Below are 23622 nucleotides of genomic sequence, written 5' to 3' on the forward strand. Positions count from 1 at the left end.
TGCATACTTTGCACTTGACTTATTTTTACAATGTAATAGTCCCATCCTAAATCTATCAGAGTAAGTGGTTCAACGAGTCTCCAAGTGTCTGTTAATTTGCTCTTTAGGTAGGTGTGTGTTAGCCTTTTCCCAAATACTTTAATGATGACGGACAAGCAACATGACTGGTACAATCTGTTATTTTCTTCTTCAATTAGGACAATTGCATCATTTTGAATCCTATTTGTCTCTTTTATGTCTGTTTGTTCCTTAGGGATTTCATAAACCCGATTTAAGGCATTTTCCTTGTCGATCAGTGCTTCTTTGAAAGTGTGGTATCTTTGATTATTTCTACTAGGGGGCTAGATAAATTTGGTGGTTCCAGTGTGTCAGGGGTCTCATGGATGGTGGTTCAGTGTAGCTTGGGTAGATTTGGCCATGAGAGAAAAGTCACTTATTGCTGATGAGAAAAGTATTCTTTTGACATGAGATGTATGAAGATTCACTTTAGCCAATTACATCACTTCATTTAGATGAGATTTACATAAATACTCCTCCGCGAACAAGTAGGCATGTTGATAGAGAGGGGCTAGATTATTAGCATTTATTAGATACTCCCTCCGTCCCATTTTATCTGAGGTAGTTTGATTCGACACGGAGTTTAAGAAAGAAAGGAAGTCATTTAAAACTTGTGGTCCAAAATGAATGATAGAAATTTGTGTGACTGTAAATCATTCCATTTAGGATAAAATAGACATTTTATAGTTAAATTGTTACTTAATATAGAAATGTGTCATTCTTTTTGGGACTGACTAAAAAGGAAAGTAAGTCACATAAATTGGGACAGAGGGAGTAGTATTTATTTATTTATTACGGGTATTCTTTTGCTTCTACTGACACCCAATTGCTATCTTTTTTAGGAGTGAATATCTAATTTATTGTTAGGTGTTAATGCCTAAAAATTTTGTCATATACTTCACGAATGATTGTGCATTCATTATTGGCTTAAATTTCACCTTCAAGGTTGAAATAATCAATTAACACACGTCTATTTAGCAAATCACAATATGATAATACATTTTTTGGCTCTAATTCTTCGCTTATATAGAGTTTGTTAAATACTTTGAGTTTCTAATCAAAACCTTTTAACATCCATTAGCTTTAGAGAGTGAAGTAACACAATTTAATTAACTGAAGGTCAAATATGTTGGGTTTGAAAGTGATTAGAGCGTCATACGGAAGTTTACAATTGTAAATCATAGAGTTGATAAATCAGATGACAAATAAAAGTATTCTAAACATATTATAAATATAGTTTGGTCAAACGACCTACATATTGAAAACTAATATTAGAAGAATATAAATTTATTGAGAGAATAATCTCCCCATAAACTAAAACTTTTAAACGTCTACACTGTGGATGTTATTGTGTTTTGCTATGAGAATAGAGATCTTTAATTTATGGATCTCCAAACTTTTTCCTTAAGGAAAGAATAAACCAAAGATGGAAGAAAATTATATTTTCCTTTCGGGAAAAGTTGAAGCATTTATGGTAATACTTTGATTTTCCTTCAAGAGAAAAATAAATTTAAGATAAAGTAAGAAAATCAAGGCAAAACCCTAACAAATCTCCCCTTTTGGTTGGATTTTCTTGACAAATTTGATCCACCTTCTTCATATGCATGATAATCTTGTAAATTTCAAATAAAGTAAGAAAATCAGAGTAAAACTCTATCAAATCTCCCCTTTTGACTGGATTTTCTTAACAAAATTTGATCAACCTTCTTCATATGTATGATAATCTTGTTCTTCACATAGTCTTCATCACTGTCTTGTCATGATTAAAAATAAAGTTTAAAAAATATATGGGTTAAAATGATTTAAAAATATTATGTTTTTATTTTTAAAATTGCAGCAGTAGGAATATTGAAAATATGGTTTAGAACTTCTTCTCCACATATAGCTAGACAAAAATCTTCATTATCATCAAATTGATTACAAATTGATTTGAAACTATCTTGAGCATGTCTTCAACTTCATTGAACCATAAAACCATCGGACCAAGGGATCGTTGGACCATGTGCTCTGATACCACTTGTTGGGTTCGAAAATGATTAGAGTGTCATGCAAAAGTTTATAATTGCAAATCATAGAGTTGATAATCAGATGACAAATAAAAGTATACTTAACATATTATTAATATAGTTTGGTCAAAGACCTACATATTGAAAACTAATATTAAAAAAATATAATTTTATTAAGAGAATAATCTTCCTATAAACTAAACTTTTAAACGTCTACAATGTGGATGCTATTGTGTTTAGCTATGAGAATAGAGATCTTCAATTTATAGATTTCCAAACTTTTCCTCTAATGAAAGAATAAACTAAATATGAAAGAAAATTATATTTTTCTTTCAGGAAAAGTTGAAGCATTTATGGTAATATTTTGATTTTCCTCCAAGAGAAAAATAAATTTCAAATAAAGTAAAAAAATCATGGCAAAACCCTAACAAAATATACTAAGAGTTCGCTTGGATTGACTTAAAAAAGTAGCTTTTAAGTCAAAAATAAAAAGTCAAACTGAAATGACTTTTAAGTAAAAAAATAAAGAGTAGGGAAACTTTTGGTTTTTGACTTATTTTGAGTCATTTTAAACTTATTTTGAGTCACTTTTGAGTTTTGACCTTGTCACTTATTTTAAATCAATTTTAAGTTTTCTTTTTATATTTGTCAAACTAGTAAAATTACCCGCGCTTCGCGCGGGAATTAAATATCACGGAATTTATAAAATTATACTTAAAACATATCAGTCATTAAAACCAAAATAGTATATTGTCTTACATACAATATTACGTAGTAACAAACATTAATAATGTAAAGAAAAATGAAAATTATTACATCTTATCATTTATCCTTAATAACATAAGCATAAATTAATGAATGTAAAAATACATACAAGGATCTGTAACATAAGTAATGGTGTCAGTGAGCCACTCAACAGGAGCAAAGTACACAAATATTTAATTGTGAAGAAGAAGAGGAAGAGTAGGTTCTGAATCTTCGTTGTTAGTATAATAAATGTTTTTCCTCATTGTCTCAGAATAGTCATTACTATTGTTTAGGTTTCATATCACCGGCCCCCAACTTATTTGGAATTGAACCATAGTTATTGTTATGGTTATAGTATGCAGTTACAAAGAATTAATACAATTATCGACCAAGTAGTAGGTGACATCTGAATCGAACAATTCAAAACTGGATATTCTAATCCAAAATTTTGACATATAACATATATTAAAATCTCACAACATAATTGTGTGAGCACTTGAACTCACAAATATCCACTATTAATAATAAAGACAACCTTACTTTCCTAACAATCAAGAAGAAGAAGACATGTTGCTTAACATATTTTTCAAAGGTTGTATCCAAGTTTACAGTTCACAAATTTAATTGAAAGAATCCAAAAGAAAGAGTTATTACTTCTTTATAAAAAAACAAAAAACTTTATCAAAAGAAAGAGTTATCACTACAACAAAAATGATTTTTAACGACAATTAATAGTGTAATTGTCGCTAAATATGTATTTTCAGAGGCAATTGGTACCCTCTATAAATGTCCCTAAAGTCTATAGCAATATTGAATCTAATGAGAATTAATTAACGTCGGTAAATGCTCTAGCACTCTTCGTTAATATGCATATTTACTGCCGATAAAAACTATTTTTGTTATAGTGTATTTTGGACATTTGTTAGGTTCAAGAAAACTTGATCTCTTATTATGCCCAAAAAGAAGAGACGAAAAAATATGACAAATTAATTAACTTGCGATAAAAGAAGTGGACTAATTGTCTCTATACTAATATTCTTGATGAGTGCAATGACATCTAAAATGTTTCTACCTAACAAAAAACAATCAAAATAATATACTAATAGTGGCAAGCAAGAGAGCAATCCTTTTGGTTTCTTTAACAAACTTCATCATTGGTTCCGTATTAGTTATCACATATTTGGAGTTATGTGCTATCAAATATAGCACAACCCACAAGCCATTTATCCAAAATGTATATGAAGAAACCTGTAGAGAGGGACAAAAGAGAAGATAAATTTTCAAACATCCTCACTGGAATTTTTAATAGAGTTAAAAAAGTCACCAAAATAACAAAAAAAATTGCAATAGATACATGAATCACTATGACTTACAATACAAGATTAAGCTTCATGAAATAGGAGGAAGAAAACATTGAGGAATGAAAAACACTTCATAAGAAGCTTAATTAACGTATTTGAATTCAACTCCCCTATAGCGAAAAAAAACCTACAAATAATAGTGGCAGAAATAAAAGTTTTGTTTACTAAAGAACCAAATGTAATGAATTCAACTATTTCACCAACTTTATGAGTTGTGGACTGAGAGGTGCAAGAGTAGTAATGTCACATTGCAATTGAAATCAATTTCTTTGTTTATATGAAGAAACATGTAGAAAGGAACAAAAGAGAAGATCAATTTTCAATCATCTTTACTGAAATCTTTAATAGAATTAAAAAAAAGTCACCAAAATAACAAAAAGAAATTGTAAGAGTTACATGAATCACTACGACTTACAGTAAAGATTAAGCTCCATGAAAAAGGAGGAAGAAAACTTTAAGGAATGAAACAAACTTCATAAAAATTTTAATTAATGTATTTAAATTCGACTACCCAGAGCGGAAAAAAATCTACAAATAATAGTGGCAGTAAATTTCTCTATTTATAGACAACAAATGGTAGTGTGAACAAATGTTTATTGTGCCTTATCGGAAATGTCACAACTTTTTGGAAAAGTTACAATTCTTCGGAAAATGTCACAACTTTTCATAAAAGTCACAATTTTTCATAAAAATCGCAACTCTTCATAAACGTCACAACTTTTTATAAAAGTTACAACTTTCCATAAAAATCACAATTTTTCATAAAAGTCACTACTTTTCATAAAAGTCAAATCTTTTCATGAAAGGGGAATGATAGATTTGGAAATAAATAAATTAAAAGGGAATTGTGGTTTGTGATGGCGCCACGTAGGCAGGTCTAGGGTTCTCTTTAATATAAATAATATATGTACTACCAAAAATCAATACCTAACTAAACACCTTCCTAAGTCATAAGATGAAATCACAATAAGACAATACTAATTTAAAATTACTATTTTCCCCTTTATCTTTCACTATTTGTAATTTCCGTCAACACACGTCTGCTTCCGGTCAGCGTCATCCCACTAACTGCACAGTCAGGCGAGTGGAAGGCCTCTTATGTTTCATGTAAGTTTTTCTTCTTCTTCCAATTTTTTTTTTCTCATTTTGTAATTAAGTAGAAAACCTTGCTTTTGTTAGTTAAAGAAACGTTAAGGATATATAAGCTGTTGTTTGAAAGAGATCATTAAAACATTCACAGGGAAAGGACTCGAGCAATAGAAGATATTATTCAATGATTTCACTTGGGGTTTCATGATTTCACAGTGGGGTAGTCACCTTTTTTCATGGTTGATAGTATTTCAAATTTACAGGGTAGGGCTCCTTGCTTTGATTTACCCGTGCAAGGAGTATATATTTTCAGGAGTTCATTGTACAAATTTGAATTCTAACTATGAGAATTATTGCATCTATTTGTTTGCTTGACTTCCTTTTAGTTTCCCAATTCACTTGGTGAAATTCAAAGATAACATACTTCACTTTATTATTAATTTGTGTTGGATACATGGGATAAAGACTTGAAAGAATTAAACCAACCTCGAGGTTTTTAAAAATGATTAAGAGATGAAGGTAATATTGTACAAGCTAATAATTGAACACTGCAGACATTATCTGGGGAATCTTAATAACCCGAGAAAGTTTCCACCTTTCAAACAGTTGCACTAAGGGATGAACTTTCATGACTATAGGTTCCTAAAATCACTTATAGTTGTCATGACATATAAAGGTTATATAGCTAGGAAAAGAAGGCACAAAGCTTGGAATGTTACTCCTCTTGCTTTAGTGTGGGTCATCTGGAAGGATAAAAATAGGAGAGCTTTGAAGGGGTGGAGGTGAGTTTCGCTCAATTGAGGAGTAGTAATCGATCCCTTATAGTTTTTTGGTGCACCCATGTTGTTCCTGTTTGTATAGAGGATTGAGTGTCTTTTTGGAGAGAACCATATTTTGTAGGTTTCTCCTTCTTGTATATGGCCAACCTTTGGACTTGCTCCAATTTTTGGCATGATCTTGGCCTTGTTTAATTGAAAACCCATAGTTTATTTTAAGTGAAATTCATCCAAGATTCATTCAGTTGGTAGTTTCAAGATTCGGGTTTCGAATTCATTGAATTAATTTTTGGTTCATCTTCATCAAATTTTGGCATTTGCACTCTAGCTCCTAAGACTTTTAGCTTTGTGCACAGTAAAAAAGGATGACTTATTGTACTTAAGAGTCAGACATGAATTGAATTCTTGGGGTGTTCCCAAGAGATAACTATTAAGTCCATTTAAATTCGTGTAGGTCTCGCGTTATGAGAAAATAAATTCATCTAGATCTCTGCATATCTTTTTGGTTAAGTAGCTAATGGTTATTTTTGGACCTTCCTTTGGTTTCCCCATTATATAAGAGAAGAGGCAATGGGAGAGCGAAAACCCTATTCATCTTTGCATTTGCCTAAGTTCCTTATTCGAAATTGTAGCTCCTTGATTGCCCATATAATGGCCCCAAAATCAGTGTCTTCCTTTACTAACAAAGAACACGTATCCTTCGGCATCTTGATGCCATTTCCTTTCCAAGGCTATGTTCATGTACTACTGTCGTTGCCAACTCGCCCAAGGGCAATGAGAAGATATCTTTTTCCTTAGGATGCTACTTTACCGATTGTTTCTGAGTGGGTTAACTATTACTAAGTTTTTGACTGAATTCCACGTCCCGTGAGGAAGACAAAGAGCCTACATTGTTTGAGTGTATACTAGATGTGAAGGCTGAGACGAGCAGAAGTGTGGATTTTTGATATAATCTTTCTGTTCACACACCTCTCCACATCCATCATCAGGATTTCGGAAGTAATGAAATTCAACTCTCCGACAGTATATGATATTTCTATGGACCATTGAGTTGGTTCTTAGTGTTATTGTTGAGTTGATTCTTAGTGTTACTGTCGGAGAATCAACACTAAAAGGCCAAGGCCAAGGTATCACTAAAAGTCCTGTAAATTCATGAGGTGTTAAAACTTAAAAGAAGCATTAAGGAATGTGAAAACACTTGTAAATAAAGTGAGGTTTTCAAATTGAACAGGGAGAATTTGAATTTTTTGATAACAAGAAACTTTATATGTTGGATGTGGATGATGATGACCACTACTATGTGCACCCAGCTAGCCTATTTAGAAACACTAAAGCTAGCTGCTGGGCTCCCTTTCCCGCTTGGCTGCTTTCTGCTAGATTTCCTTCATCATTCTTCTATATTTGGATCAATGCCTAATATCTTATGCTTGATAGGCGGCTGGATTGGCTGAATCCTTAGTGGTTGTATTATCTGACCAAGAAACACTCATCCGTTCACAATCTGTGAGAACTTGGTTGTTAACTAGTTCCTCCAACTGTAAGAGCTTCCTTGAACTTGGTCAAATGCGGTAACTCTCATATACCATGCTAAATTGGGTTATAGCTGTCTCTTGAATTTATCTTCTTGGACAGCCCATTCTCGTCATGATCTTTGCCAAAGAACTTCTTAATTGACTGGCCAAGCCCGTTTTAGGCCTAATCCATCACTATGAAGACGATTATCGTCCTGCAGCAAACTAGCTTCAAGGATTTGGTTTTTGACTTGGATTTTGATCCTTCAGTTGATCTGTGTCGAATCTTGGCATTAACAATAGGAAAAGAAGAACTAACTTCCCAATTATAGTAATTATGATTCCAAATTCTTTTCAATCAAGGACCTATGAATAAGGCAAAGAAAATATAGCAAAACTATAAGGAAGAGATGAAAAAGATCTCTGTTTATACACTTTTAAATATCTACTTATTTTTTGTAACCACACTATTTAGTAGTATTTACTGAGTATAACATTTTTTGGTGCTTTAAAGAGAATCTTCTACATTAATATCTTTCACAGGCTAATGGTGTGAAAGTGTATAATCAACCAAAATCTGGAGAAGAATAGCCGGTGACTTGGTGGAGTCTTTAACAGTCAGTGAGCTGTGTATATCCTACTCTATAGTTGAAGAATGTCTGGAGATATAGGCTTTGTTACAGCACAATTTAAATCTCTGACCAAAACAGCAATACTCGAGAAGGAGAGGATTGAAGAAGAAGAGGCTGTTGTAAGCTCATTAATCCTACTTCTGATATGTGTTATTGTACCTTTCCTTTTTGGTCCTATTTTTTATTGTGGGCATTCAAGTAGGTTACCGAAGGGAGATTGTCTCGGATTCGTTTTTCAATGTTTCTTGCTACCTCCTATCATTAGTTCTGGACAGAGTCAGATTGAATTTAAAAGCAAAACGATCAGAGGCATAGTAATTATTCTTTTTGAATATGAACCTCCTCTTGGTATCTGAAGAAAAAGTGTCTTTAAATTCTCTTAGGCTGATGGTGGGAAAGAAGATAATCAACAAAAAGATGGAGCTGAAATTATTGGTGATGTAATGGCTTCAATAGTCACTGAACAATGTTCATGCTTCCCTGAAGGTGGTGAAGATTTGTCTGCAGATATGGGGTGCCCTTCAGCTCAACTTAAAACTCAGTCGGTACCACCACTAGCAGAAGAAAAGAGGAGTGAAGAGCGAGAGACCATTGTAAGTCATTAGTTCTACTTCTCAGTGTGTACACTCTTTTTTCTCTGCCACTTCACTGAATTGTCATTCAAATAGTAGAGTTTTAAGTACAGATGATAAAAGGAGATCCAGTTTTGAATTTGGGTTTAATTGCATACTTTTGTTTCTTTTTACAATAGTTCAGAGAAAAAATAGATGCAAATAATAAGTTGTTCCTTTCATAGACTATTTAGTAAGCATAATTACTGGTTTTGTGGTTACCTTTTGAGTATGAATCTGCTTATGGTATTTTCAAAAGTTCATTGTCAATGGATCTCTAGGCTAATGGTGAGGAAGGTTATAATCATGAGCACTAAGTGATGATGTTGTGGTGGAGTCTTCAACGGACAGTTAAATCTGGTTGTCCAACAGTGAAGTTGAAGAAATGCCTGTAGAGATGGGGAGCTTTGGGGTTCCACTTCAACTGTTGACCAAACAACCAGTATTTTAAAAGAAAGAACAAAGATAAAGATGTTGGGGATAAGAAATGACCCTTAGGCATAACTCAACCCCAAAAAAACTATCTCAAGAAGCGAGGATTGCTCAAAACGATATGAGGGAACGAACTATTCATTTCCTCCACCTAGTTGAGATGCTTAACACTCTTCTGCACGCCGAAGATTTGACATTTGGAGGAACATAACATGGGACCCAACCTTTCATAAATCAAGAATTACATGCTCACGACTGGACATCTGGAGCATGAACAACATAACATAGGGGCTAAACATAAGGGTCCAACATTGGGTAAACCAAACATATGAATGAGTATGGCTCTAATACCATGTGGGAAATAAAGTCGCATGAAAGAATGTTGAGAGAAAGCTTAGATTGATTATTCCCTCAAGCCTTTTGGGTGTTTAAATAGTGAAGTACACCTATTCTAAAACGAGAAAGAAAATTAAGGTTACTGTTGATTGATATTGATTTCCTGGCATAATTATAGGAGTAAATTGATCAAGAATTGATATAGTATTGATGGCAATTGATTATGTAATATTTCTTTCCTTATTTAGTCGTAGGACTTATTGTATAAGTACCCATTCTCATGGGATGGAAATTCATCAAGTAGTAGAAAGAAGCGTTTTCTTCTCCTTGAAATCCTCATGGTATTAGAGCCATTGCTGCCTTTTTGAGGTGATTTATCCTCGCTTGCAGCACTAGGGTTCCCTTTTTTTAGAATGGTAACTTTTCATCTATATATCCACATGTATGCTACGTCAAAAAATGTATTCCCCCCCTAAAAGTATTACCGTCTATATCACTGGATTCCTATTTGTACTTTTTGTTACAAATAGTCTAAAACATCAAAACTATCTTCTGGCTGCACTAGCACTTCCTGTTTACACCAAAAGTAATAAAGAGCTAAACAATTCATCTTAAAATTCTCTAAATTGTTCTGCTTGCCTCAAAACATCTCTGATTACTTTCTTTCCACATTGTCCACCATATACACGCTGGGACAATCTTTCGTCTCTCTTCCTTTTTCAGTAGCATTGCCCACACTGATCCAGCATTTTAGAACACCTTCTATATTCCAAGGCTTAACCAATGTTATCTTTCTTAAGCTGATAAAGATCCCCCAAAGCTGAATTACCCATTTGCAATGTAAAAAATAGATGGTTGACTGTCTCCGTTTGTTCCCAACATAAGCAACATCTGGAACAAAGTTGGAACCCCCTTTTCTTCATATTTTCCTGTGTCAGCACTGCTTTCTTAGCCAGCAGCCAAGAGAAACAGTTTACCTTGTATGGAATTTTAACCCTCCATATCATCTTCCGTGACCAATTCTCCTCCCTGTTATTTAAGACAATTAGATCTCGATATGCAGAATTGACAGTGAAAATCCCATTGCTGCCTATCTTCCACACTGCTGTGTCCTCTTCCCTGTTAAGTTACTGAAAGATGCTATTGTGTTGTAGAAAGCACCCCATCCTCTCCATTTCCCAGTCATTTAAATTTCTTTTGAGATGCAGATTCCACCCTTGACCTGTACACATTTCAACCACAATTGCCTGTTGTTGCAGGCTTAAAATGTGGATGCCTGGGTATAACTGTTTTAAGGGTCTATGATCTATCCATTTGTCCTCCCAGAATGACACTTTCAAACCATTCCCCACCATAAAACTAATTCTAGATAGAACTAGTGGTCAAAGGTTTCTGAGGGGTTTCCAAATGCGTAACCACCATCTTTGCTACCCACTAATCCTCCATTTCATATTTTGCCCTGATAACCTCCTTCTATAGCATATTTTCCCCTGTTACAAATTTCTATAGCCATTTCATCATTAGTTTTTTTTTTTTTTTGATAACCGAAAAATCCGTGTGTGACCCGCCCTTTGGACCAATCACAGCCGTCTAATCCCAACATTCATTAAAAAAAGCCATGGAGAATCCATCCTCCCCTGGTGCTTTGCCACCTGCACATGCTTTTATGCCCTCCAGTATTTCCTGTTGGTCAAAGACTGCCATCAACATTAATTATTTTCCTCTTCTCAAATTATGGGACAATTCCTTATATCAAGTTGTGGTCTCCAATCTTCTGACTCCGAGTAAAGCTTCCTCATAATCTACTTTCTCCTCTTGCACCTCTTCTGATTAAGTCAAGATCTATCCTCTCACTTTCAGCTTGGCAATTGTGTTTATTCTCCTTTGTGCATTAGCAGTTCTATGATAGAAACCGGTGTTTCTTTCCCCTTGCTTTATTTACACTTCCCTGGACCTCTGCCTCCATGTAGTCTCTGCCCTTTTAGCTATGTTTTCAAACTCCATGTTAAGTGCTAATCTAGAGGTTATTTCTTCTTCCTCTAGTGCTCTGTGATCCTGTATCTCCTCTATGTCAGCTAGAAGCCTCAAGAAATTTTAGTTTCTGAACATGATTACAAAAAATCAATCTAATATTTTTGAGCACAAAAAAAATGTTCCCAGGCACATTTTACGAGGCCTAGGTAGCTACAGGCTTTTGTCTAGACTTAGCTATTTTCTGGGGGCTTCTTTTGGCATGGGTGTGTGTTTGTGTAGATTTCTTGCAATACACTTAAACTTATACAAGTAGCCGAGTCGATGGAACATAAATTCATGTTGCTGCTGTTATTTACAGTCAGGTACAGAAATTGAAAGATATTCAGCCTCATATTTTTATTTTTTTGCACCTTTTTGTAATTTTAATAGTACTGGATTGAAACGGAAGAAACATAGTTTAGGTGCCAATTATTATCCTAACCCCTTACTAGCCTATTATTTCATCATCTGCTTGTAACTTAATGATGTGCTGAAAGTTAATAGCTTCTCTTTTCTTTTTTTATCCTCCATTTCTATTGGCAACGTTTCTTCTGGTTGTGCATTGAGTGAAGAACTTGGAAGCATAAAGCTCCTAATAAAATTTGATTTTTTCGAGCCTTTGGCAATTGATTTTAGAGGTTTATTAAGGAGAGTGAGTGCCTTGCAGGTGCATGCTGAAACAAATGTGAAACAAGTGATGGTGTTGGAGACTGAATTATTTGAAAAAAAGGGAACTGTGGTGTTGCAGAGACTTCTGGTGAGTGTACTTAAAATTCAGATGTCATGTTTAAATAGTTGCTTTCAACAACTGTGATAGCATATCATTACCAATTTTTGTAGCGGCCCCCAAGATATTTTAACTTCAAAGGGAGCATATGGGAAGCATGCCAAATATGTGGTGAAGAAAACCATGGAGCAGCAGGTTGTAGTCCTCTTGAAAAGAAGAAACGGCGATGCTTTATCTGCGGACATTATGGGCATAATGGAAAATATTGCAAGAAGGTCTGGTTACAATTGTTTCACCAGTTTCACCATCGTACTTAGCTGCTTCACAATTTTATGATATATATTATTTATCATTCTCGACCAAAAACTTCAATGTGAGTTATGTCGACACTTGGAACATACCTTTTCCCTGGGTTTCCTTTTAGTTATTTCTCCCGTCCTACCCGTGTTACGTGGACGTGAGTTTCCACCTGTTTTAAACTGGTATGATCAATTTGATGCAGCTCTGATGTGTATTTGAAGGTTCCAAATGATATATCCACATCTATGTTCTACCCATTGGACATGTATATGTCTAGGAAATGAACAGCTGGGTTAACACTTAACGTAGGACTTGGTTTCTCTTTGCACCCATGAATCTTACAGAAGTAACTTTTCTTTTACTGGTACCTTGAAGAAGTAACTTAGAATAAAAAACCTTAACAATAGCGTCTAACCGTGGTGGGAAAATACAAAATGATATGTTAGAACCTTTCCAATTATATGGAGTCCTCTCTCTCTCAAGTTGGTTATATTGAGTTCTCCTTATTCTCTTTCTTCTCTGTCTTTTATTTTGTGGTTTCTACAATGATGTTTAATGCGATGGCCATCTATTGACTAAGTTTAACATTCATTTGATTTCGTTCTCTCATCTTTCTTGTTAGATGTTTTAAAACTTGACTTATCTTTTTCCTCATGTTTTTAATACCTTGGGAACGCTGGTGTTCTTAAAAGTACTAGCTAGTTAAGCACCTGACCATTGGGGTTTATCATCTGTGATCAGATCTTCTCATTTAGTATAGTGGAGATACTTATAATAGTTGGAGGTGTTTATGGTAGTTTATGCATGTGCAGTCTCATGCTAAAATTTGGGGTACTGGGGTAATGAATTTCTTTTACTCAAATGCTTCTGGTAGTTCACCAGAAAATATTTATAAAACAACAGTTTTTGGTACTGAGATAGTTTTGACATAGTTTTTTTAATTTCCGGAATATATAATTGAACTATTGAAGACTAATAAACGTTGGAAATCTCACTACCCTGTATGACTACATAAAGCATTGCATGAGGTATCCTGAGATTGCGCATGTTCAAGGTTCAACCTATGATTGGTTATTCTTCTAACTCGTTCAATCTTCTCTAAGTTTATCAAGGTTAATACAAATGAGGAGAAGAAAAAGAACAAGAAATAGAAGAAGATAAGTCTTTCTGCCGGAAACCTTCGTAACTGTGTTTTTTCTCCAATCACCCCTTGATTGCTTAAGAAAATGGACCACAAGATCTATTTTAGAGCTGGGGAGAAGTCATACAATATCACAAATATGTTACTCCTTGAGTAACATGGTTTGACTGGATGGAATCGAGGAACAATGTGCTTTGAAGCATGACAATCAGCTGGAAAGTCAGATCTTGGATCTGTTATTTACTGCATCAGGCCTCAGAAGTTAAAGGAAAGGAAGTCAGAAGATGGAAACTTAGGGACCACAATGCCATTTACTTTGCGGAAATAAATTTAATGTCTTTGGCAGGTTTATCTCCATAGTAGCAGTTTGGAAAAATCACAGTTCATTCTGGTGAAGGCAACATCATCATAGCCACCGGAGCAGCAGAAATCTACAACAAAGATATCCTGAGAGATGGGTGGGGCATTTCAACGGGGAAAAGATCCCAAATCAGACTGTTGTTTGCAGGTGGGCACATGCCAACGGGGAAGTTCTGTCGGAGTTTTTGAGCTTTGCGACCATCAATTTCTCTTCGATTTTCCAACAAGGATATTGGCAGAATATACTATGATCTGTGACTGGAAGTGGGAGCAAAAGAAGCTGCACTTAGCTTGGTGGTCTCCCTCATCTGATTGTGTTCCAAAGATGCGCCAGTATTCCAGCACTTGGATATGAGTGTTGGGTCTTCCTTTACACTTGTGGACCAAAGAAATGATGAACGAGTTCGACAACAAATGCAGAGACTGGATTTGGAATGAATAGGAGACCGAGGAGAGAGGAAAATCACCCTTTTTGGGGAAAGACCTGGGTCTAGAAGACCTAGATTTAAGTAGGGAGGTTTTCAAATTCAAAAATTTAACATGTGAGGGGGCACGTGGGGAGATATCAAAGGTTAGTAAAAAACACTAAACTTATGCCCTAGCGAATGAAGTCTTGAAAGATAAGGGTACCTTGATACACAAATTTTCATAAATGAGCAGTAGGAGTAAAAATTAAACACCAGTCTGTTTGAGGGGAAATCGGTGCAAAAATTTGTCAAAAGAGCCATCGAAGCAAGAATCAGACCTTCCTTTTCAGGTTATATTGTAGCCAAGAATTTGCACTGGGGAACACATACAGATCTTAGACCCGATCGCAGAAGAGGGCTCTATCTCCCCATTGCTAGAGAATATTATCAGTTTCACACCAATTATGTCAGCAGACCTGGAGGATCAACTGGAAGAACAAGGACAGGAGGAATTCGAGTTAGAGCCTCAAGAAGCAGAAACAGGGGATGAAGATCAAAATCAGAGCATGCATGCAATGATTCTAGGGGGCAATGATTACACTGTGCAACAGTAAGAAGTCACAATTGAAGGTGAGAGAACAGAATGCAGAAACTGAAGTTACATTTTGGGTCCACCAGAATGTATTAAAAATGAGTAAGAAATTTGGTGCTCACTGTCAAGGGTGTGAATGGGATGTTCCATCTCTTTTTATGAAAATTGACAAAAGGAGACATGGGACCAAGGGTGAACTCAACAGTTCAAACATCAAGACTACACTCACAGGGAATCAAAGGAGGTTCAGGGATCGATAAGTAATATTAGATACAAGGATGGTGAACAAAGAACTAGGGGAAGGCTTTTAAAAATGGGTGATCAATGAAGCTAAAAATTCTATCCTGGAATGTGAGGGGATTGAACAATAGAACAAAAGGGAGGTAATGAAGCTGCTGTTGTTAAAATGGTAGGCAGAGGTGGTTGTTTTACAAGAAACAAAGCTAGAAGGGGATGTCATTAGTTTCTTCAGTCAAATATGGGGACGTAGATGGGTAGATTTTGTTTACAGGAAGTAACTGGAACTAGAAGGGGGATAGTGATTATGTGGAATAAAAGAAGTTACAAGGGGGAGCTAGTCAACACAAGTGCTTACTCCATTACTAGTCAGTTGACAGATTTAAGCAACAATATCTCTTGGTACATATCAGGAGTATATGGCCCTCATAACAGGTTGGAGAGGAGAGCGCTCTTGGGGGAGTTTGTTGCTCGTAGGGGTATTTGTGAGGGTCCCTAGGTGGTGTGTGGAGATTTCAACACAACAAGGTTCATACATGAAAGATGCAACAATCCTATTTTCACCAGAGCTATGAATGATTTCTCAGACTTCATCCAGGACATGGGGCTAATAGATCCACCTTTATTTGGTGGATCTTCACCTGGAACAGAGGGAACAATCAAAGGAAGACCCTAAAGATAGACAGGTTTCTATTCTCTACAGAATGAAATGAGACTTTCATGCAAATCAGGCAATCCACTTTGCCCAGGACTCACTGATAGTTCACCCTTCATACTACAGTTTGTAGATTGGAATCATTGTAAATCCTATTTCAAATTCGAGAATTGATGGCTCTAGACAACAGTGTTCAAGGAGTGATTAGGCAATGGTGGAATTCTTTGAGTATTAGGCAGATCTGATTTCATACTAGCCACACAATTGAAATTTCTGAAAGGAAAGCTCAAGAATGGAATGCTACCAGTCATGGGAGCCTAGAAAGAAAGAAAAATGATATCTTAGGAAAGGTAGCACAAATGGACTTGATCATGGAGCAAACAAGCCTCATTGATTATGAACTAGCTCAGAGAGTTCATCTTGACCTAGCGTGGTAAGAATATAATATAGTAAATCAAAGTGTGTTCTCTCTAACAACCTAAGTTGTAACTTTAGTTTTTAGATGAGATGGTCACACACTTCAACATTTGAAGTGGAAGAGAAACTAAAGAGCACTCAACTTGATTGTCCTCAAGCCATTGGGATTTTAATAACTATGTTTATATGACCTAAAAGGATAGGAAATAAATACCTAATTACAATAGGAGTAAATTAAGCTACCTACTATATTTGCATATATTCTAGAATATTCACAAGGATTCTAATACTCCCCCTCAAGTTGTGTACCATGTTTGGTACATATATAATTTGTTTTGGGATCGATTAGGGACTTGATGAATATGTAGGCAAGTTGATAATTTGACTGCACAAACTTTGTGACGATGTCGCATGACTAAAAAAATGGCAATCAATCATTCTGTGTGTGGTCCTCTTGTGAAACACTAGATTCGATGCAATGTGAAGTGCAATCTCATTAGCACACAAGTTTCATTTCTTTTATCTCTTCAAATTTCACCCTTCGGCAGTTGCTAGATCCATATGACTTTACATGTGACCATTGCCATAGCTCGTATTCTTCTTGTGCACACGATCTAGCAACCACATTTTGTTTCTTAATTTTCAAAGACACCTTAAATTTCCCCCCAACTAGAACACGCTATCCAAAAGTGGATCATTTGTAGGAGGGTCCTCCAGTTCCATCCGTATATCCAACAATTTTTTCATCTTCTCGGTCTTCGTAAAGTAGTCCTTTCCTTGGAGTAGATTTTATGCATATGCGAATGTGAATAACGACATTCCAGTGACGGTCATAAGGAGAATTCAAGAACTGACTTACAACACTAACCTGGAAGGCAATCTCAGGTAGAGTCTTAGTGAGATAATTCAATTTTCTATCAGTTTCCTATATCTTTTGGGATCACTAAAAGGCTTCCCCTAACCTGGTAGGAGCTTAATATTTGGATCTATTGGAGTACTAATAGGCCTACAATCTATCATCCTGCCACCTCAAGAATATCAACTATGTATGTCATTTGTGAAACAACATGATTTGGATTGAGCAACCTCAATGCCCAAGAAGTACATTAGTCGAGCAAGATCCTTAGTATGGCAGTGCTAAGAAGGTAATGTTTTGATTTGGTAATTCCTTCGTCATTATTACCTGTGATACTACGTCATTAATGTAAACTCCCAAGTACATGCACAAACCTTCTTACCAGTTTTTTTAAAAAAGTACATGCACAATCCTGGAGCAGAGAGGATAATATATAGAATGATTTGCTTCCTTAGAACCATGCCAAATTCCTGAATAACAATGCTATAAGTTTTCCAAACCATGCTCGAGGAGATCACTTGTTAGGAATCGGGTTACTTGAATAAAAACAAGAAAATATTACAGAAACGAAAATAAGAAGATTAAAGATATGCGAAATTCGAGAATAAAATTCCCAAATTTCAAAATTAAGTGCTAAGAACCCTAATTTCAATCTAAAGTATTCAAAAATTAGCTGATTAAAGCTAATTATGATATTAATAGAGTCAAATCAAGAATTTAGATAATAAACTGATCTAGATCCCTATTTTGAAGAAATTAGAGACAATAATTACTATAAGACTAATTACCTTCTTTAATTCACAAATAAGAGTCAAAATAGCAAGTTAAAGAATTAATCTTACTTCTAGAAGAATCGTTCTTATAAAGTTGTTAAGATAAATCCCAAGTTGCCAACACCCAAAGGTGTAAAGAAAAGAAACTCTTAAATCATCATATCATATCATATCATCATATCATATATTACTAAAAGTGGGAAGCTCCAAAGTGCAAAGTTGGATTACCGTTTTACCTTACATTCAATCATAATACTATAAAATATTTAATTAATTAAATATTAAGCATTTAATGATATTATATTATACTAAATACTAAAAGTGAGAAGGTGTTAAATTAATATAATTCATTCTTTTAAAAAAAATTCTTTAATTTTCTCAGTTACTCTCAAAAGGTTAAGAATTTGAAAGGTTACTTTGTATTGTTCAATAATATGGACTAGATTCAAATGCAGGTATAATGTATTCTTTCAAAATCAATGCATTGATTTCCTTAATTAATTTGAAAAAATGGATAAGTAATTTGAAAAGTTACCTTTCATGTATAATTATATATCAGATTCATATGCTGCAGTGTAAAATGAATTTGAACAGTCATTTCCTAAAGTTATTTAGAAGCTAACGTGTAATGCAATGAAGTCATAGAGATTTGTAAGAGTTACCATGGCACAATAATTTTATGGGTTACACAAAAGTTTAAGGAAAAATGCAAGCCACCCTGATTAGAAAATGAATCTATTCACTTATATTTATTGTTATTACAAAGCACAATCTTATCGGAAATTGATATGAGATGAAGTTGAAAGGATCATTCTTGACCCATCTGTTTTATCGGGGGAGTCAGGTAAGGCCAAGAGGGTTCATTCAAACCCTCTTTGACGGAAAATTACACTATTTATACATATGGTTTAAATAGTTTTTTTATGTATATATAGTAGATGTTGACCTTCGTGTGTTTAGTTCTTCATATTTTGAACCCCTTTTAGTGAAAATCTTAGTTATGCCACTGTTTTATTTAATATGTTTTTCTCACTGTTGATTCTATTATTAATGTCTTAAAATCATATTTTATGTGTTCAATTTTGTACTAAATGACTCATGGTTCATGTTGACTATTTTTTGCAATTTAGTGATTTTTTACACATAGATTTATGCTTCATATTGGAAGTGTTGGAAACCATAACATTGAATCAGTCCTTGCTTGGATACACGTGCAACGCACGTACCCAGAGGCTAGTAATATTAATAATAATGTTCATTGTAAAATAACAAAATCTACCCTTATCCCAAATAGCATGGGATTCACATCCTTGTTTTATGGAAATAACAAATAATGAAAACCTAACTAGGAAACTTTAAACTAGGAAAACAAGTAAAATATAATGTCAAACTTTCCCAAAACTAGCTAACAAAAAAGGAAACTGTCAAATTCTTGCTCCCAACACACCTAATTTGTGACTTTTGAACTGCTTTTTTAGGCTTGAGAAAAAGCCATTATGGTCATTAATTGCAGCCCTTTGGAGGCTTGATTCTCACATGTAACAACCCTTTTCTTGGCCCCTCCTCTTGGGCTCCATGTGGCCCCAATCTTACTCCTATTGGACTTGGACTGAAGTATGAAATATGTGTAGCACTTAGTCCACTCCTTGGCATAATTCTTGGGCTCATTATTGGGTTCTTGATCTACAATAAGCATCTTGTCGGCTCATTCCTGGGCCCTTCTTCAATGATAAGCATCTTCTTGATTTCCCAAGCTTCATCCAAGCCCTTCACTGGAGGTATGCCACCATGAATGCTATCATTCTCCTCTTCTTGAAAAATTCGTTCTCGAAGTTAAACCTCGCAAAATCAAGAAGACATGCACTAGTAAACAACATTCATTAATCATAAGCAATAATGGTTGGAACAAAACAAGATGGTGACCATGTATTCACTTAGCCCAATTAATCCTAGCATGTATAAATACACCCTTCTAAAGCATGTGGATGACATCATCCCAATATAATATTTTCTACTTATATAAGCACAATAATATTGTCGTCTAGATGCCATAGGAAATGATACATGCAACTCCAATTTACTTCTATCAATATAGTATCCCAATGCGCATGGCAACAACGACACAAACTCCCTAAATTATGTATCAAATTAAACACCTCTATGATATAACCAAGGATCCTCAAGTACGTACACCTCCCACAAATTCTTTCACATAAAAGCTATTCACATAAGCACTAGAGTGTTCAAGAAACTTAGCAGAACCTTTAAATTCCAAAAAGAAATCTCCACTAAATTTGAGCTCATTGTCATATGAGAACTCATTCGATACTAGAATAAGAGAAGCATCCAAACCATAAATTTCATGCATGTTTTTGGTTTTTGCATATGATATATGCATGTTTTGCAACATAATCATATAAAAAGGAATTCACAAAATATATAGAAAGAAAAAATATTTCTTTTCTTAGTCTTAGCTCCTTTCTAGTTTTAGGTTAAATAGCAAATCATGAACTCGTGCTTGTTCGACAAATCAAAGCAATCTGTGTGGTAGGCAACATTTTGCTCAATCGTTTGCTTCATCTTCCTGCTTACCATTCTTTTTTGAGGCCTTACTTTTCTTACATATATTATGCTATCTCCCTTTTCTATTCTTTTACTTTTCTTTGAGGGGGAGGGGGTAGCAAGGGACAGATATTCATACAAAACCATATTTTTCATTTCCAGGTCACTGCTTGCTTCATTTGCAAGAGAAGAGGTCATTTAGCCAAAGATTGTCCGAATGCTAAAACACAGATACTACAAGCCCAATCTTGTGAATTTTGTTTAAAATGCGGTGACACGGGACATGATATGTTCACTTGTAAGGATGGTTATTCCTCTACTGATCTTGAGGTACGTGAGGATTATCAACTTAATTCTGGTATTGGCATAAATCCTTGTCTGGTAAACAATTATTGTTGTTTATACGTGCTATGCTGTCTATTGAGTCATTACTTCAGGAAACTGTTCTTTTAAGACTTCTAAAACAAATAATATTCACTCCACACTCCCTAATTCACTGACGGTAATCTATGAGCTCTTACTTAGACTATTATATTAATGTTTGATTTGCACAGCGTTAATAAGAAAATCCGTATAATTATCTATTCTGTAATTTTATGTTTTTATGTTTGAATTGAAGCAACATTACTATTAGTTGTTATTATTATTATTATTATTTTTTGCATAACATGGTGTTTGAGCCAAGTTGCACGCGTCTTTACTATTCCACCAGGTATTTACAACCTCTCACCAGCACAGACACCCTGGAACTTTACAAGCCAAGGATTAGGCTGATCATAATTTTATTCCCCACAGATAGGAACTCCCCAAGCTATGTCCCTCCCACATAGGGGCAACAGTTGGGTCATAATTAGAGTCTTGACACAGCCTATTAAAACACTAAGAATAAACCAGATCCAAAATATGAACCATGAAATACAATACCTATGAAACCAATTACAAAAATACTGGTTAGATCACCAATTATCAAAAGAGAAAACTGTCCAGTAAAATTGGCCATTTACCCACCTGTATCTACATTTCATCAAGTGGTCAAGTTAGAGAGGAAACAATCATAAATATTAAATTACAAGTCATGCTACCCCAGGCAACACATAGCTTAGTGTAGCACTTGGGTTCCGGTTTTCCTTGCTGAGTGCCCATCATGCTTAGAGAAGAGTTTGATCCATGCTCAGAAGGAACACGGAAGGAAATCATTTTTTGTGTGCCTAAGTTGGGATTTGATCCCCGTTCTCTTATGATTTTTAGTCCATCTTTATTGGTTACTAGGGAATACCTTTGGGTGAAACATTCTAGTTAGCTATCTCGATTACATTCTTTCTGAAAGTAGTAAATTGTAAACAATGTTCACTTTAAACTAATGGTGAATCTGATGATCTGATGTGGATAGAAAATTCAATGCTGGGTTTGCAAAGCTTTTGGCCATCTTTTATGCGTAGACTACAAAGATTATGGACCAAAACAAGTATCTTGCTACAACTGTGGGAAGCTTGGTCATTTGGGTTCAGTAAGTCATATCTGCCACTTTCTACAATTTCTATTAGCCAATCTTCACATCATATTGATCTGTAATTTAATTTTATTCTGTTTGTGTAAGGATTGCTTAAATTTACGTGGGAACATTCAGTTAGCTTCTCGTAGCTGCAAGAAAGGCGGGACTGGTCCCTCTTGCAGTGAAGGCAATAATGCAGCAGATCATACATTGCAAGACGAAAAGAAAGGAGATAAATATCTTTTATGTGAAGACAGAGAATCTGCGAAGGTATGGCTCAGTAGATCTAGAAACTATTGAGTTTGTTTGCATTCAGGGGGTGCCGCCTCTCCTTCTCTGTGTGGATGTATCTTTTTGAACCATTTTAGAAGTAGGAGAGGTCTTTGCTATGTGCCATCTTCTTGCGAATATATACTTGATTTCCATATGAATTTGTTTCATTCTTCTTTAGTAGGATCACATTGATTGTTCTAGACTTCTAGTCATGCTTCATCAAAATTTTGTAGCCTCAGAAATCATGGTTCAAAAGTTATTAACACAGATGACCTCACATAGGGCACCTTCCAGAAAAATTGTACGAATGGATCAATGTTAAGTGATGTCTGTATGTTACTGTAAAGGCTGCAGTCTGCACAAAATTTGGAATCTTGAAAAAAAATCATACAGTTATAACAAATATAAACATATTATTGAAGGGAGATAGTTGTATTAGAGATTTAAGATGTAGTCCAATAAAACATGCTGTTCCTCCGCTCCATTAAATTGACCTGGATTGAATTGTATAGATTTAGGAGTAAAATGAAAAGGACTGTTGTATTGACTTTGATAAAAGAACTTTTAGAGTGACTTGAGATGTAAATGAATGGAGTAGATAAGTGAAAAGAAATAACATTAAGGTTGAACTAATGTAAACTGGTATTTGTTGTTGTATTTTGAATTGTTGCAAGGACAAAAGTTTGGCATTTTAACCCTTCTTTCTGCTCTTCCAGGTCCAGGATCTTCTTCAGCAAATGGTGAGTCTACAACCCCTGGTACTATTTCTAACCTCTATTCAACAAGTGATGTTAATGCTTACATAGGCAACTTTCAAGAATGGCAGGTTGGTATTTGAGTAAATCATATTAGATAAATTAGCGTTTTATTTTGTTTAGATTATCTTGTGATCTTCAAGTCAATAATATGCTTCAATGTAACTACTAAGAGTAAGCAATATTGTCCTGTTTTTAAGGAGAAAGGAAGTTATGGTATGGTGAGACTGGTTACTGTTGATTCTGGCTCAGCTCTGATGAACATTCAGTAATTTCAGCCTAGTATCTGGTGATGTTAGGGATGATAGGATAGCTATTAATTGGGTATTAATACATATTTACCGTAAATTAATACATTGTAGCAGAGAATAGGATGTCAACATGTGTGATGTGGCAGCATGACCAACACCTGCTTCTGGGAGGCAATTGTGAACTGGAAAGGTTGACTGCTAGTTTCATTTTTAGTCTCAGAAGGGAAATACAGAGGAGAAATCCGTTTTTGAA

At 34.9% G+C, this 23622-nt stretch overlaps 1 pseudogene; it reads left to right on the forward strand.

Moving 5' to 3' along the window:
• Window positions 1-5502: 5502 nt before the first annotated feature.
• The window catches only part of LOC125873436 (uncharacterized), a 33987-nt pseudogene continuing 15867 nt past the window's right edge, over window positions 5503-23622 (forward strand).

This window comes from Solanum stenotomum, chromosome 1, assembly GCF_019186545.1.
Source record: "Solanum stenotomum isolate F172 chromosome 1, ASM1918654v1, whole genome shotgun sequence".
Taxonomy (NCBI): domain Eukaryota; kingdom Viridiplantae; phylum Streptophyta; class Magnoliopsida; order Solanales; family Solanaceae; genus Solanum; species Solanum stenotomum.